Raw genomic sequence first — 16639 nt, forward strand, 5'->3', positions numbered from 1 at the left:
TACATGGATGGTGACCTTTGACATAGATGGAGCGAGAGACCCTGACATACTACGAGCCGTAATAAGTGTTTGCAATATAGATGTGCATGAGGATGGATGATCCTCTGACTGCTCATTTGCATTGATTAAGCTTGGCTTATCTGATCGAAGTTAGAGTAACAGATATTTGAGTGTGTGTGTGTGTGTGTGAGAGTGTGTTTGTGTACTGAGTATGCGGTAGGTTTACACAGCCGGCTGTTTTATCAGGCCGGTACCCGTGTGTGCTATCCTCCTGTAAACACCTGTCAGCTCCGCTGTTCCGTTTGCCCAGCTAAACCTAGTTTCCGTGTGTGTGAGGGGGAGAGGCAGTGTGTGTGTGTGTGTGTGTGTGTGTGTGTGTGTGTGTGTGTGTGTGTGTGTGTGTGTGTGTGTGTGTGACGCATGTGCTGCTGCCTCCCTGTGTAAGCACTAATTAGAGAGAGACGACAGAAAGGAGAGGAACGAGGGAAGAGAAGAGGAGGAGTGGTGAGTGGATGGATGCGTTCAGCTCTTAGGATTGTGCTGAGGAGGAAAGTTCCTTTTCTTTTTCTTTTTTTCCTCTCTTATCCTTCGAATCTCTCACTTCTTCTATGGGCCTCAGTGCTTCTTTTCAGTGGCACTCTGAGGGGTTTTCTGTGGACTGTGTGTGCCTGTGTTTAACATAGTGAGTGTGTGTGTGTGAGCGTGCGCACCATCTGATAATGTCCTCATTGTGGCATTGTGGCCCAGAATGTACACACACACACACACACACACACTAAAATGCAGAGTTCTTGTTTCAGATCCACATTCACTGCTCAATTCTAATTTTCTTTGTATGGGTAACTGTTTTGTGAGGGGGGAGTGTGTGTGTGTTTGTGTTTTGTGTATGTGTGTGTTTGTTACAGACAGTTTGTGCATGTAAGTTTTCTCATGAGGAAATAATAGAGCAGTTTCACCCTCCAACGCAAAAATGTGACCACTTTCTCATGGATGGGGTCAAGTGCTCAGCTGGGAGCAGAGTGACCTGTGTGTGTGTTCATGGTTTTAAGTGTTTGTTATTGAACATATTATGTGTGTTTGTTAAAGGTGGAGTCCATAACCTTTTTTTCACATTCAACAAATTGCCCCTCACGGTCCTTTAGCTCTCTGTTTAATGTTTGCGCTCAGAGAACCAGCCCTGGCTCTGTGGATGTGAAACAAACATAGTGTCTCGGACCGAACCATAAACAATCCCAGCCAATCAACACAAGTCCGCAGTCCACACAACTGGCTGAAGCAAAACCTCTGGGTAAAGCAAAACCTCTGGGACAGTCTCATAGCTCTCCACCCTTTCTCTTTAATTACTTGGGGGCCAAACACACACACACAGACAGACGCACACACACACGCACTCCCCTCAGAGACGTGTGTCAGGAGTATGAATCCCCATAGATGGATGCTTCTTCCTGGTCCATTGTCAGCCATTCCGTGCCATCCTCCACCATGCTCCAGTTTCCATCCCCCCCTTGCAGACTGAAGGTTGTGGAATGACACTGCTGCTCAGAGTAAACAGTGAGTCGGCACTGTTGTGGGTTCAACCCACAGGAGGAGTACCCAGGCCACAAGGGCTCGGCGCTGTGACTGTAATTTAAGACCCTGTCGACGGCAAATGGAAAAAATGTCCCCGACTCATGCCACGCAAAGAGACTGACACTCTTCTGGCAGACTTAGTGTGTTTGTGAGTGTGACCTTATTTATGATGTTTTTGTGTGTGAGAGTCTGTATGTTTGCGTGTTTGTGTGTAATGAGGGGGTTTGTATGCATACTGTATTCTGTTTATATTGTGTGTGTGTGTGTGCGCTAGGGATGGGCATTCGATTAAATTGTCTTAATCGATCGTCGGGAGAATTAACGATCGATTTTCGATTAATCATTAATATTTTTATATTAAAATTCACTATTTATAGGCTATATTAAAATGCAGTGAAAATAGAAAAAACACAGCGTGTTTCCTCATTGAGATATTTATTACAAGATGAACAACTCTTGTGGCAGTTAAACTTACAAGATGGACAACTCTTGTGGCAGTTAAACGGGATCCGTTCAATGGTTACACTTGAAAATATGCGCTGCTGTACTCTTAAGCAGCGGAGCCGACAGCTAGAAGCCGGTGCTCATAAACACAACTGACCTTCGTTTTTTTTTCTCTCTAACTAATTAATCTCACATTTTGAAATGCATTCATCTAGATTCATCGTGATTAAAAGTTTGTTTTCTTTCAAAGACTAAATCTTATAAATTAACGAGTAATCACTTCATTCATTATTTTAGACACTGTTGTTTAATTGTATTTTGTTCGTGCTCTCTCGCCATCAGCCAAGGAATGTATGCGAGACACAATGGTGCCCCTCGACGGTAAATCGTAAGAATTGTCCGCTGAAGCAATTCGAATCACCTCAGTCAGCCCACCGTCTTCAACTATGTTGATGGGCCGACAGTCACCCGCAACCTAAACTGCTACAGCGTTGGTAACCTTTTCACGGACTGGTCTAGTTAATTTCCTAGAGAAGTCGTGGAGTGTGGGTTGGCGACCATCTAACCTGGGACTGCTTTCTGTCGGGTGCTTTGCATTAAGGTGATAACTTAAAGATGAGCTGCTTCTGTGATAGCTACATTCAGCTTGACAAATGCTACATACAACTTTAGTTTTGTCGATTGTTCTGTCATTTTGCCTCTTAAACAGAAACTTTCCGCCCAACAATCCCTCAGCTCTCTCCATCTTCAACTACCGTCTCGGTCTCTTCTATCTAACTGACTGCAGACAAGGGGCGGTTTCGTGCCACGGGTCAACGCGCACCGGAAGTAAACAAAGTTGCGTTAACTGCGTTCAAATATTTGATTGCATTAATCTCCGCCACAGTAATCTCATAGAATAACGCGTTAACTTTGACAGCACTAAAATAAATAAATTACACGCACACTACGCAACAGAACATGCATTAGTTTTAATCGATGAAAAAATTATTTCATCGAGGAAATTCTTAATGATCAATTAATCGATCGTCGATTAATTATGCCCATCCCTAGTGTGCGCGTGTGTTCTTCAGTGACCTTGTATCAGAGCGTTATCATTCCGCTCGCCACTAATGACAGACTGTAAGTGTTTATGAATGCCTCCTAGTGATCTCCAAACTGAGGCTGCTGTCGGGACAATTACAGGCAGGCAGAAATAGCCAAAGCAGATGTAGGGAGGGGAACTGCTGTGGCTCACATATATGTCTAATGTAGTATTAGCATGTGGGGCTACCGTGTGTGTCTGTGTGTGTGTGTGTGTGTGTGTCTGGGAAAGGTTTGTATATGGGCCCAGCCTTGTTTGTGTGTGTGTGTGTGTGTGTGTGTGTCTGATTTTATATAAAAAGCTTGTATGTTGGCCCTGCCTATTGTGTGTGTGCGTGTGTGTGTGTGTGTGTGTGTGTGTGTGTGTGTGTGTGTGTGTGTGTGTAAGCCTATATTCCGGAGGGCATGGTTTGGAATACTAGGCTCCTCTGCCTTGAGGGTAACTGCAGGTTCTTTTTGGCGAGACGTTAGTTGTTTTGGATTAAACTGTAATGATGTCATTTGAGGTCAGTTTGTTTGTGTGCGTGTATATGAATCAGCACCTGTGTAGGTGTATTTAAATGGCAGACCTTGGGGACAGGTGCACAGTCCCTTTAGGTGTTTTGCCTGGTTTGTTTGGCCCAGCTGGAGCAGTCCTCTGGTTGTGGACACATAAATCCATCTAGCTCTTCCCTCGAGCTCTCTGCCTCTCACCCGCTGGTTTACATTTGAACAAATGACTGTCTCTCTTTCACCGTCTCGCTCTGTCTCGCTCTGGACCCCACATTCTCTCTGTCCCCATTTTTCTTCTCTTCTCTCGCTCCCTCTTTCTCCCCACTGTTTCCTATGAGTCAGTCATTCTGCAGTTGGACAATGCCAACCATTCTGCCATTGCCCCCTTTCTAAAGGGGTGCCCACAGTCACTGGCCTGTAATATAATTAACTAGTTGTGTGTGTATGTGTCTTTGTGAGTGTGTGTGTGTGTGTGTGTGTGTGTGTGTGTGTGTGTGTGTGTGTGTGTGTGTGTGTGTGTGTGTGTGTGTGTGTGTGTGTGTGTGTGCGCGCGTGCACAAATTATAATTGCTAGAACACAGGGACAGAGAGAAATTACTAGCATCAAAAAGATGCGTATCAAAAATGCGAAGCATTTGCTTGCATAATATAAACGGAGGATGATTGAACACCGAGGAGAGGAAAAGAGAGATTACATAAAATTGTCACTGTGGCCTGGAAGTTTGTGAACAGAGTGCCATTGTCCGTGTGGAACACAGCTCTTTTTGAGCAGGCCCTGCTTGGCCATGCCCTCAGACATGACGGGGTCCTCTCCATGAGCCCCTTCCAGAACACGGAGGCCTCTGCGGTCTCTGTGTGCTGACCGTGTGCAGCTGAGGGCCAGACATGCATCCGATGCCACTGGACTCTTTGGAACGTTTAGTTCCTCCTGTACAAGAACCACAATTTGTGCTAGACACCATACAGGGCATACCAACGTGTATATGCGTATAAGAGAGAGAGAGAGAGAGGGAGAGTGTGTGTGTGTGTGTACACATTTGTGTGTGCAAATACTTGTTTCTGTGTGTGCCTGTTTTTAAATAAGGAGAGGTGTTGTGTCCCCGGGTGCGTGCATGAAGTGTCACTTACCCAAATCTAGAATCGCTCACAGCCTGGAATACTACCATGGAAGAAAAGCAAGACTTGCTATGGTAGCCTGGAGGGGTCACACTTGATCAAGTTACAGTGAATGCGGCGAGCACAAAGCAGCCATCGCTCATGTCAAAGGACAGAAACAAAAGGAAAACCTGAAACGAAACGGAATGATTGAAAAATAATGAAAGATTTGAGCATGCCCACTTCCTCTTGCTTTGCGCTTTGTGGTTTTGGAGACGAGCACTCAGGCATCATATTACTGCCATTTGTGTTCACTGTTACAACACGGGCGAGGCATTCACCTGGAGCTAACTGTTATTGTGTCCCTCCAGGGGGAAATGGAGGTCAGGTCACTAAAGCACAGTTAAAAAACAAACTCTCATGCACTAAAGTGGTTTCGCTAAAGGAAGGCCACTTACAGACCTTTTGAGGACAGGCAGGAGGAAGGACACCTACAGACCTTTTGAGGACAGGCAGGGGGAAGGACACCTACAGACCTTTTGAGGACGGGCAGGAGGAAGGACACCTACGGACCTTTTGAGGACAGGCAGGAGGAAGGACACCTAAGCTCCTTTCTGCAGCCCTTTTGTTTACACTCCATTGTAGGGTCAGGCTTGCGCTTCCTTGACAACGATGGATTTCAGTTTCCAGCAATAGCTCATCTCTTAGGTTGTAATCTTGGGATTTTACTGCACAGCAAATACATCTCTCTCTCTCTCTCTTTCTCGCATGCGCTCTCTCACTTCCACCCACCTCTTTCTCCTTCTCTGCGCACTTGCCGTTAAATGTAATCTGATATCTAAAATGATCGTCACTCGTACGTCATTAAGATGATGTGTTTAATGTTGTGGATTTCTGCACCGGAGGCCTCTGATCTCTGAAAGGCTGCCAAAGCTCTAAATGCAGTCGAGTTGATAATGGATAACTTCAGAACCTTTCTTCCGGGGGACTCCACATAGCCTAATCCCTGCCGGTACAGCTGACCACTTAAATCCCAGTACATAGCAGGACTTTGACAGTTCAACTCCCGGTGGTCCAGCGTTTCTTGTATGGTACACACAACAGGTGATGAGAATGGTGAAGAGGTATTTTACAATGTCTGCAAATGACTGAAAACATGTAGAGAAATCTTTTGCATTCTTTGGAACCGGAGGGTCTTTAAGCATGTCTAAACTGATCTTGACATATTTACCTCACCTGTGTTAGGAGGGTGTGAGGATGAGACATGCCCATGAGTGTAATTAGTGGTTCAAGGTAGAGATAGCAGATATATAAGTTTTGCCGATGGACAGATACAGTATGTTTGTATCTGATCCGATGTATCTGCCACTACCAGACCCCTTTGACACTTATCGGTCCATATTGGTATCGGCCTCATCATATCGGTGTTCTTGATATTTGTCCAAATATCTTGTGTACAGCACCTTTTAAGAGCTTAGATGGATCTAAGTGGCGCCCTGCTATAGAACTTTGAAAGTAACGAAAGCTGCATTGACTTGTTTTGTGTTAACTGTGTGGAAACATTTTGTTCTGCTTTGAGACTGTACTGGTTAAGTTGTTTGTTTTCTGACCAGTGTAGCTTTTTCCCCGAAACAGATTATTCTTGTGCGTGCGTAGCGTTGTACACATCAGTTGTTAGTGTCAATTTCAGACTTTACCCTCTTTTTTTTGCTACAGTACATTTTTCACCACAAGAGCACCCCCCCCACCCCCACCCCAACCACTACTCACACACACACACACACACACACACACACACACACACACACACACACACACACAGACACACAGACACACACACACAAACTCAGTGAATTGTATGAAGAAGACATGGCTGAGGTTGTTCAGTACTGGTTGTACAGTGTCCCAGGCAAAGCTAGTCATACAGGGAGAGACCGTCCCCCTGTGTGCGGTGCTGTCAAGTGGGTGACCAGAGCTGGACAAAGTACACAACTCCTTTACTTACTGCCAAAGTATATATACTCCTGGTTAAATATTACTTCAATACAAGTGAAACTTGTTCAGTCAAATGTGTACTTGGGGGAGATGCTGCAGCGTGGTAATAAAAAGTATGTTAACGGTAACATCAGAGCTCATCAATACTACGGCCTTCAATCAATACTACAGCCTTGAGGCCTGTTTATTACCAGGTTTCGGGTACCCATCCCTTCTAATAGTATTGTGTTTATCTGACAAGATTAAAGCATATATTTCTGAAAGGACGGAGTCAGTAAAATTAACTTTTAGCCATTTTTGCTAGCTGACTGCGCCAGCAGTGGATTCACACAGGACCCAGTCCCCATACGACAATTTGATGGGCAAATCCGTAAAACCATACCATAAAAGAACTGCAACTACTATAAGCACAGACAACTTAGTTTAAAATGTTTATCTAGAATAAATGTTTACATATGTACCTCGACATGCTTTCTCAGGTTGGACAAATGGTTGTGGGCCGTGATCAAGTTTGTTCGCGGTAAACAGAGCAAACATTTAAAACAATATGAATCCTTTTACATTTAAAAAATCTCAAACATGGATTTCAGATCTAAGTACTGGTGAGAAATCTAGCAGATCTGCTGCATCCATCGTTTCCACTGCCAAGTTCATATTGAACTGTGCAAAAAAAAATACAGCAAGCACTTTGAACTTGACTGACATCATGGGAGTGATTTTTGTTTTTTTTTCTCCACTAATGAACACAGCGTATAGCCTATCGCATTTCAGAAAAAAAAGGAAATTCATCCGCTGACTTCAAAGCTATACTTCAAAGAAACAAGTAATGTGAACCTTCATAGGAATGTAGTGGAGTCAGAAGTACAATATTTGTCTTTGAAATGTAGTGCAGTAAAAGTCATACGTTTCCAAAATAATGAATGCAGAAAAAAGTGCAGCACTCAAGTAAATGTACTTGGTAACTGTCCACCCCTGTGTGTGATCATGGATCTATGTATTTGGGAGTGTTTGTACACACGTGAGTGCATGTGTGTGTGTGTGTGTGATCATGGGTCTGTGTATTTGGGAGTGTATGCACACACGTGAGTGCATGTGTGTGTGTGTGTGTGTGATCATGGGTCTGTGTATTTGGGAGTGTATGCACACACGTGAGTGCATGTGTGCATGTCTAGATGAAATATTTATTAGATAATGGTAGTGAGTGAGCCCTTAACATCAGGGAATAGCTTGGGTGTAGAAAGTAAGATGTTGACTGGATAAGTGCTGTGTGTGTGTGTGTGAGTGTAAGGTTAGTATTATTCTTTGCCCAAGTGTCTGCTAGGGTCAGAGTGACGTCAGTGTCGTCATCAGAAGATGTACCCACGGCTCTCTGGAGACATCCGTTTACCCTCCAATTATTCTTGACCACGCAGTCTTGGGCACGCAGCCACATCGCTACAGGGAAACCTACCAAGGGGACATTGTAATCCACGATAAGCCTTTTCATGGTTAATGTTCCAAAACAGTGATCACTGATGACCAAATTTCTCTTGGTCACTTATACTTACACACTTACACTCACACCAAAATCCTGAGTATTAACATTAAGCCGTGTTGAGCCTTTTCACGTTCAGCGTTTTAGAATGTCCCCTTAGTAAGCGGGCTTCAAGTACACTCTAGAAAGTATGATAAGAACCATTATGCGTCTGTGGTGTCCCCAACTGTCCGGGCGTGCGTCCGCAACCGAGTATAACTAAAGCCCAAGACAGTGATGGAGACAGTGCATGTAGAACGAACGTCTCACAACTAAAGGTACTTTCTCTCTACCCCGTGTCTTGTGCGTTTGTGGCTGTGTACTTCTAAACATATATGCCAGTATTAGGGTGCATCAAATTGCAATGCAAAAATTAAATCTCAACATATCAACCCGTCTGAGGTTGCATTTTGTTCGGACACACATAAAAATGACTTTTGCAAAGTTTTGGGAAAATGAATTGAGATTTAGAGGTGGAACACAGCATGTAAAAAATATGAAAATGGGCCTTTTTTCTTAAATTTTGAATTTTTTTCACTGGTATTTCCTTCAGGACATGCATATTCTAGTTCTTCTTGAAAACAAACATTGAAACCAAAGCCCAAAGTGGCACCAGAGAACGATATCGAAAATTGTCTGCTTTATCATGGCTCCCCCAATGGGTAAAAGCTAATGTGCCGTTCCACCTCTAGAACACCACATATCGCAAAAATATTTTGCATTTATTGTTTTTGCATGGATGGTAACACTTTGAGCACCCAGACAGATCAATATGCTGGAACTGTGTATTTTGATGCACCCTAGCCAGTATGCTACTACAAGTCAGTCAGTTTGCCCAAGGAAATCTCTCCTGACATTGCATGAACTTCTGTGAAGTGAATTTGCATAGTCATGCTTTTAGAGATTAGCCAGATTGCAGTAAGGTAAAAAGGTCTCTAATTAAATTGACTGTTACTCTAAAACCATTTTTCTTTCTCATGAATCTGGCCCTCACAAAGGATTAAAAAAATGCACCTACTAAATGAGCTGTGTCTAATAGATGTGTGTTTGTGTATGTGTGTGTGTGTGTGTGTTTGAGAAAGAAAGGGGCCTCTTTATTTCGCCTTGCTGAGGGTGTGAAATTTAGTCTCAGAAAAGCTGAAAACTAGAGCACCTCCATCTGCAGAGAAGAGGCTTTGCATCTCACCCTTGTCTGACTTTAAGCCCTGGATTCACTCATTTCAGGCCCCTGCTTTAACACGTAAGGCATCTCGGCTTTATGAATTCCAGCCTCATGTGACTCGTGTTGAAACTTCACCACTGAGCTCGTTCAAACCTACATGTCAGCTAACAGCCTCTCTCACCCACTTCAGCAAATGAAGGTTTTACCTCCCCGGCCCCGTCCCCGCCACAGAACTGTTGCAAAAAGGCAAGCAGGATTTCTGCCCCAGTATGCTACCATGTTCATAGAAACAGAATGAGTGTCAAAGAAGCTAACACACACTGTAGAACAAGGCTCCATATTTAGTACTTAGTACTGAGTCCTGTCTTGAGTCCTGTCATTCAGGACCCCTACTAAGTTAAGGCTCTTGGCTTAGCTGTACACAGCCTCTGCAGGCACCTCTGTCCCATGTCCAGTAACACACCTGGTACGTCCCATTGGTGTCACAAATAAGTATTTGTCAAGTAGGCCAATGAGCCTTAACTCACTAATCAGCTTATTGTCTGATCAATGTCCTTCTGTATAGCTGGCCAATGGGATTCTTATTAGATGACCACTGAGCCTCCGATAAGATGTCCAGTGAGGTATCAATAAGCTTTCCAGTGAGCTATCAATAAGCTGACCAGTGAGTGTCTCATTGGTTAAGTGGCCTGGCTGACCAGTGAGTGTCTCATTGGTTAAGTGGTCTGGCTAAGCATGCCTTGCATTCCTAAGTCCAGCTCCTCTTGACACTGCAAGGGGGAAAGTAAAGGAAGTTTAGTCATACATTATGGAAGACCACATGGAAGACATTTTCTCTTGGAGCGTCTATTGTCACCATAGCTGTCAGACCATAAAGACCATAGTGTGACTTAAATACGTAGCCACTTTGAAGAGTGCACATGGACTTGAGTTTAAACCATTATGATATAAGATGGTAGCTCTGCTAGTGGTAGACCCAGCCCCTATATCCCCCCTCGGTGATGCCCCTTAGAGACAGTGAGGCTGAATGTGGCAACCTTACATCCTGCTTAGCACAGGGCATAAACCAAGTTTATTTTTAATAATCTATTGGCCACGGTTTTCAAATGCAGTCAGATGGCTGGAGGCAGACCGAGGTGAAACTTATATTGCTCTGCCCTAACGTCTCACACACACACACACACACACACACACAGACACACGCAAACACATACACACGCAAACAAAGTCAGCAGTGAACTTATCTGGACTCAAACCAATGGAAGCGGTTCCCTCTCTCTCCATCTTTCGCTTCCTGTATATTGGGGAGCAAGTGAAGCCACTGAGAATAGAGTCATTAAAATAAGAGAGTGATGTGAAAAGAGGGAGAGGAGAGAGGGATCTGCAGAGGAGGGGAGGAAGAGGTGGAGCAGTTGTGTGTGTGTGTGTGTGTGTGTGTGTGTGTGTGTGTGTGTGTGTGTGTGTGTGTGTGTGTGTGTGTGTGTGTGGTGCTTGCTGGCAGATTGGGGTCAGGGGGAGTGGTGCTTGGGGTGCAGTTGGAGTGCAGTACTGTGGTAGTGTTTGGGGTTCAGATACAATGGCCTTCATTATAGTGCCTGGAGCACAGTCATACAGCGAAAACACACACACACGCACAAGCACACATACATTCATTCAAAATGATTCATTCAAAACGGCTGGTCATTGCTCCTAGACTTCACACACACACGTACACACAAACACTCTTTAAATAAGACAGGCCAGTCATTGCATTCATAGACACCCACGCCCAGACCCAGTCCCCACTACACTCCCAGCATCCTTCATGGTGTACAAAGGCCTGAGACGGCACAAAGGGCCCTTTGGAGCTTCAAAGTGTTCCTCTTATCAAGTCCCATTAGTTCCCCAGCTGAACGATGGATCATTGTTTACCTTCAAACACAACACAAATTAGGACGGTCCCAAAAAGTCCCTCTCACAGACAGCTATTTCCACTGGGACTTTTGGTGGGATTTTTGGTGTCTCTGAGTGTGATTTGACTCTTGTAGGAAGGTCTGGGGGGTTTCCAGGCAACCGGTCCCAACTCTGTCTCACACACACACACACACACACACACACACACACACACAGAGTATTTGAGAGGAAGCTCTACCTACAGGTTCTGGCAGCTTCTCTGCCTCACTTGCAAAACAGTTTAAAGATTACAAATGGCCATAGTCACCATCGTTACCCTTACCAGGCTTAAGAGTTTGATCTGTCCCCAGAAACTGCACCTTCAGCAGCATGTGCAGTCCTTTAAGGCTGCAGTCATGAAGTCATTTCATGTCTTGAGAAAACCAAACAGCATTTCTCATTACTTTTCCCTGCACTTACCTTATAGGTATGTGACTCCATGACCTATACATGGATATTTGTACACAGTCCTGTTTGGTTTACTACAGGCAGTCAGAGGTATTTGACTGGTATTGGGTGATGGCCAGTGTGTGTGTGTGTGTGTGTGTGTGTGTGTGTGTGATGGTTGCTGTCTGTGTGAAGGTGCATGTAGAGGTGAAGGCAGCATGAGCTTATTTTAGCCAAATGAGAGAGAAGGCAGGGCTCTTAAGTGCGCATCATGATCCAACTTTCCACGCCGTCAAATACCATCTGGGGCGCAGTGAGCGAGCCGACTGGCAAAGCTCAGCGTGTGTGTGTGTGTGTGTAGGGGTGTGTTGTGAGGAGTGGTTGGATATATAGTGGAGCAGTTGTGTGTGTGTTTGGGCCTGTGTGTTACATGAGCAGTGCTGGATGAATCTCCTGGAGTCTACATCACTGATCTCAGAGATCTGGTTGCAGCAGCCGGCCTGCCTCATCATGCCCCTTCAGCTGGAATTCAGCAGCTAGAAGAAACACACAAACACAAGGCAATCTGCAACAACTAGGGGAGTGCCATTTCTCTCGCTCTCTCTCTCTTGTTCTGTCTCTCTCTCGCTCTCTCTCTCTCTCTCTCTCTCTCTTGTTCTCTCTCTCTCTCTCTCTCTCTCTCTCTCACACATGCACACGAATGCACAAAAACCTGACACCAAAGCACACATCTCCACTCTCTGTTCTCCTGCGATTGCTCTATCTCTCTCTACCTCTCTCTACCTCTCTCTACCTCTCACTATTCCAGGTCTTGTTCCAACACAAACTCATCCATTGCTTTCACAGATCTGTTAAATGAATGAATGGCGATGAGGACAGCCTAAGTGTAACCTGACATAAACCGCAGTGCTCTGGACTACAGCCAACTGGATTTACCTGAAGAATAGTGTATGTGTGTGTGTGTGTGTGTGTGTGTGTGTGTGTGTGTGTGTGTGTGTGTGTGTGTGTGTGTGTGTGTGTGTGTGTGTGTGTGTGTGTGTGTGTGTGTGTGTGTGTGTGTGTGTGTGTGTGTGTGCTAACCCTAGGTCAGTACTCATATGTACGTGTATGTGGGTGCTATCCACACACTCATGTATGTGTGCCTTATGTACGCATGTCTTATGTACACACAGGTGTGTGTGTGTGTGATGTATATTTGTGTGTGAGTGTGTGTGCATAACTTGGCCCGGCCCATTCAGTGGAAAGCTAATATGAGTGAACGGGCAGAGAGCACCTGTAATCCAGGCGGGGTGAGTGTGTAATGAGGTTCTCTGGGCTCTGCTGAGGCCGGTGTGGGGAGTTGGCCCGTGTTCTAATGCCACTCAAGAACATGCAGTCTAATCCTGGCCCCCGGCCCCCCCCCCCCCCCCTCTCTCCTGCTCTCGGGGTTACTCGGTTTCCATTCTAGTTCTCTCTTGCTCCCTCGTTGTTTCTCTTATAATCAATCATTCTCACACCTTACCTTGTCCTGTCCAGTATGGCGTACAACTCTCTCTCTCTCTCTCTCTCTCTCACACACACACACACCACACACACTCCCCCTCTTATTCATTTCGACAGCGCAATCTGTTGAAGCAGCACTTGGTGTCCTCAAGGTCAATGTCAAAGTGTTTTCCCGTCTCTGTCTGTGTGTGTGTGTGTGTTTATGCGTGCGTGCGTGCACACACACACCCACACACACACAAGCACCCTTTGAAACACAGGTGCAGGTGACTGCTGAATTGTGCTTTGTTACTAGTCCATATGGAGGGCTGTCTGTGCGTGTGCGTGTGTGTGAGAGAGAGTGAACCGTACCCAGGGTTTTTTCCAGTCATCTATGTTGCTAATAGGGGAGAGGTAGACCTAGGTAGCAAGCCCAATCAGTCCTCTCTCTGTCACTGTGTGTATGTGTGTATTTCTTAATTCCATTAGTCTTCACCTTCAGTGATCCCTCTTTAATTCTGTCTCTAATTCTTGAGCCTTTTAGTAGATTCATGGCTGTGTATATAGTCAGGAAGTGTTCCTACTATGTGTGTTTGTGTTAGTGTGTGTGAGGTTAAAAGTGTTCTTACTATGTGTGTTTGTGTTAGTGTGTGTGAGGTTAAAAGTGTTCTTACTATGTGTGTTTGTGTTAGTGTGTGTGTGAGGTTAAAAGTGTTCTTACTATGTGTGTTTGTGGTGGTGTGTGTGAGGTTAAAAGTGTTCTTACTATGTGTGTTAGTGTGTGAGGTTAAAAGTGTTCTTACTATGTGTGTTTGTGTTAGTGTGTGTGAGGTTTAAAGTGTTCTTATGTGTGTTTGTGTTAGTGTGTGTGAGGTTTAAAGTGTTCTTATGTGTGTATTAAACGAGATAGTTAATTTGTGTCTCTGTATTGCAGCTCTTTCCCCTCTGGATTTAGTGGTGTGTGTGCTCTCCAGTGGTATGTGATTTCTGATAGATAACTCATGCATGAGTGCTGTGTGTGTGTGTGTGTGTGTGTGTGTGTGTGTGTGTGTGTGTGTGTGTGTGTGTGTGTGTGTGTGTGTGGTCCTTTATAGTGTGTGTGTTGAGTGTAGTCCTTTATAGTGTGGGGTGTGTGTGTGTGTAAAATATTTTGCTATGGGTGTGTAAACATGCCCATGCGCTGTTTGCTTTTTAGTTGTAGATCCGTGGATGAAAGTGTACTATTCTAGTGTGTGTGTGTGTGTGTGTGTGTGTGTGTGTGTGTGTGTGTGTGTGTGTGTGTGTGTGTGTGTGTGTGTGTGTGTGTGTGTGTGTGTGTGTGTGTGTGTGTGTGTGTGTGTGTGTGTGTGTGTGTGTGTGGTTTTGGCATAGACAGTCTTCTCGTGTGTCTGTCCATTCAGTGAGGCCAGTTAAGCTGTGTCAGGTTACAGATCGTCAGGTCAGTCTGCAGCACACTGCTCACTTATACACACTTAATACACGCATACCCCAGCACACTGCTCCGCAAGACACATCATGTACACACACATATCTACAAACACACACTCACACACACACACTGCTCACTTATACACACTTAATACACGCATACCCCAACACACTGCTCCGCAAGACACATGTACACACACATGTCTACACACACTCACACACACACTCACACACACACTGCTCACTTATACACACACTTAATACACACATACCCCAGCACACTGCTCACTTATACACACTTAATACACACATACCCCAGCACACTGCTCCGCAAGACACATGTACACACACATATCTACAAACACTCACTCACACACACTTATGCACACACTCTCGCTGCCTGAATGACAGGTGTGTCAGGATTGGATCAGCACGTTGAGGAATATCTCCATTGTACTTGAGATGCATATGCTCATTGTTTGAGTATTTCAATGGTGTGTGTGTGTAAGGTAGAGAGGATACTTTGAGTTAGCTCAGATTGTTGCTGTTGCAAGTTGCTGATGTCTACAGGGATTTCCTAAAACCAGAGAGGTCACATATGAAACAGTCAAAGTCTCTCTCAGAGAAAACAAAGCAGATTTCAACTTCTCTAACAAAAAATATGGACACGCACACACACAGAACTTGTTCTCACTTTGCTTGACAGAAACATACACACATACATACACATCACTTTTAAAGCAGGTTTTTATACTTTGGTAGTGTGTGGTAGTGACCTCTAGGACACAGGGTAGTCCATTCCATCCTGTTCCTGTCTGGGTCATTAGTCAGCTTTGCACTTTGACCCCTGACAAATGCCAGAGACCCTGGCAGAAACTGTCTGTCCTCCTCCCTGCGTCTTCTCCATTGATAAAACGGCAAGTCTGTGGATAAATAAGAGCTCGTTCTTTAGCCGTCAGCTCACCAACACAAAGCTTGCCGTTGTTTGCCGCGGACTTCGCCGTGGATTTCCCTCTGCACAGGGTCCCTGTGTATGTGTGTGGCTGTGTGTGTGTGTTTGTACGTGTGTATGTGTGTGGCTGTGTGTGTTTGTATGTGTGTATGTGTGTGGCGATGTGTGTGAATTTATGTGCTCAACACATTTCTTTCAGATCAGATCCTCTTATAGCCACATTGTTCCCACTCCGTCTAAGTTGGGGCCCCTAGTAGATTTAAAGCAGGATGCCCAAAGGCCCCTCTCTGCCTCCGTACCCGCGAGGCTGCTTTGGGAATGCCAACCCCCCCACCCCCCACCCCCCACCCCCAGCACTCTCAGGTGATTTAGACCGGCCCTCAGGGGCCCCATGGCATTAGTGAATAGCCAGGACAGGAAATGAGTGGGAGAGTGGGGCTCGTCTGGTCTGGTCTGGTCGCTGCGGTGCAGGGCCTTTGTGTGGAGTGTGAATGGGTGCGCGGTAAGTCATCTGATGGCCGTGTGTGACGTTTCTTTGGCGTTTTTGTTAAAGGAGGAAGTTCTTAAAGTGTTTCAGAGGGGGGGTGAGTGTGAATCATAGGCCATCAGTGTCACCTGCCTAGAGAGGTGCTGTCTGAGTGTCTAATAGACGGCCTTGTGAAGATGTGGTGGCTGTGTGTGTATGTGTGTCTCTCTGTGTGTGTGTGGACCACGGTGTGTGTGTGTGTCTGTGGTTGTGGACCACGGTGTGTGTGTCTGTGGGTGTGGACCACGGTGTGTGTGTGTGTCTCTGTGTGTCTCTGTGTGTTTGTGTGTGTCTCTGTGTGTGTGGACCACGGTGTGTGTCTCTGTGTGTTTGTGTGTGTCTGTGTGTGTGTGTGTGTGTGTGTGTGTGTGTGTGTGTGTGTGTGTGTGTCTGTGTGTGTGTGTGCATGTTCGGGCATAGGGCCTGCAGAGACATGCTGTGTTGAGTAACAGTGCACCTGTGGTCAGGAGAGCTGAGAGAGTGTGAATGGGACAGGAGAAATGGAGAAGGCCACTGCTGCCAGCTTCACATCAGCCAGAGAGAGACAGAGAGAGATGGAGGAGAGAGAGGGGAAGACGTCAACAGAAGGAAACCAGCAGA

At 45.4% G+C, this 16639-nt stretch overlaps 1 protein-coding gene across 6 annotated transcripts in view; it reads left to right on the top strand.

Annotated features, from left to right (window-relative positions):
* mpp7a (membrane palmitoylated protein 7a) overlaps nt 1–16639 on the top strand; it is a 131056-nt gene that overhangs the window by 8817 nt on the left and 105600 nt on the right. Inside the window, exon 1 of one of the 6 annotated variants that reach the window (XM_031583915.2) lies at nt 373–1717. The exons of the other annotated variants lie outside the window; for them this stretch is intronic. The gene's annotated coding sequence lies outside the window, so the exon portion shown is untranslated. Of the gene's footprint in view, nt 1–372; nt 1718–16639 lie in introns of those variants that run through there. 6 annotated transcript variants of the gene reach the window in all.

The sequence above is a fragment of the Clupea harengus genome, chromosome 17 (assembly GCF_900700415.2).
Source record: "Clupea harengus chromosome 17, Ch_v2.0.2, whole genome shotgun sequence".
Lineage (NCBI taxonomy): Eukaryota > Metazoa > Chordata > Actinopteri > Clupeiformes > Clupeidae > Clupea > Clupea harengus.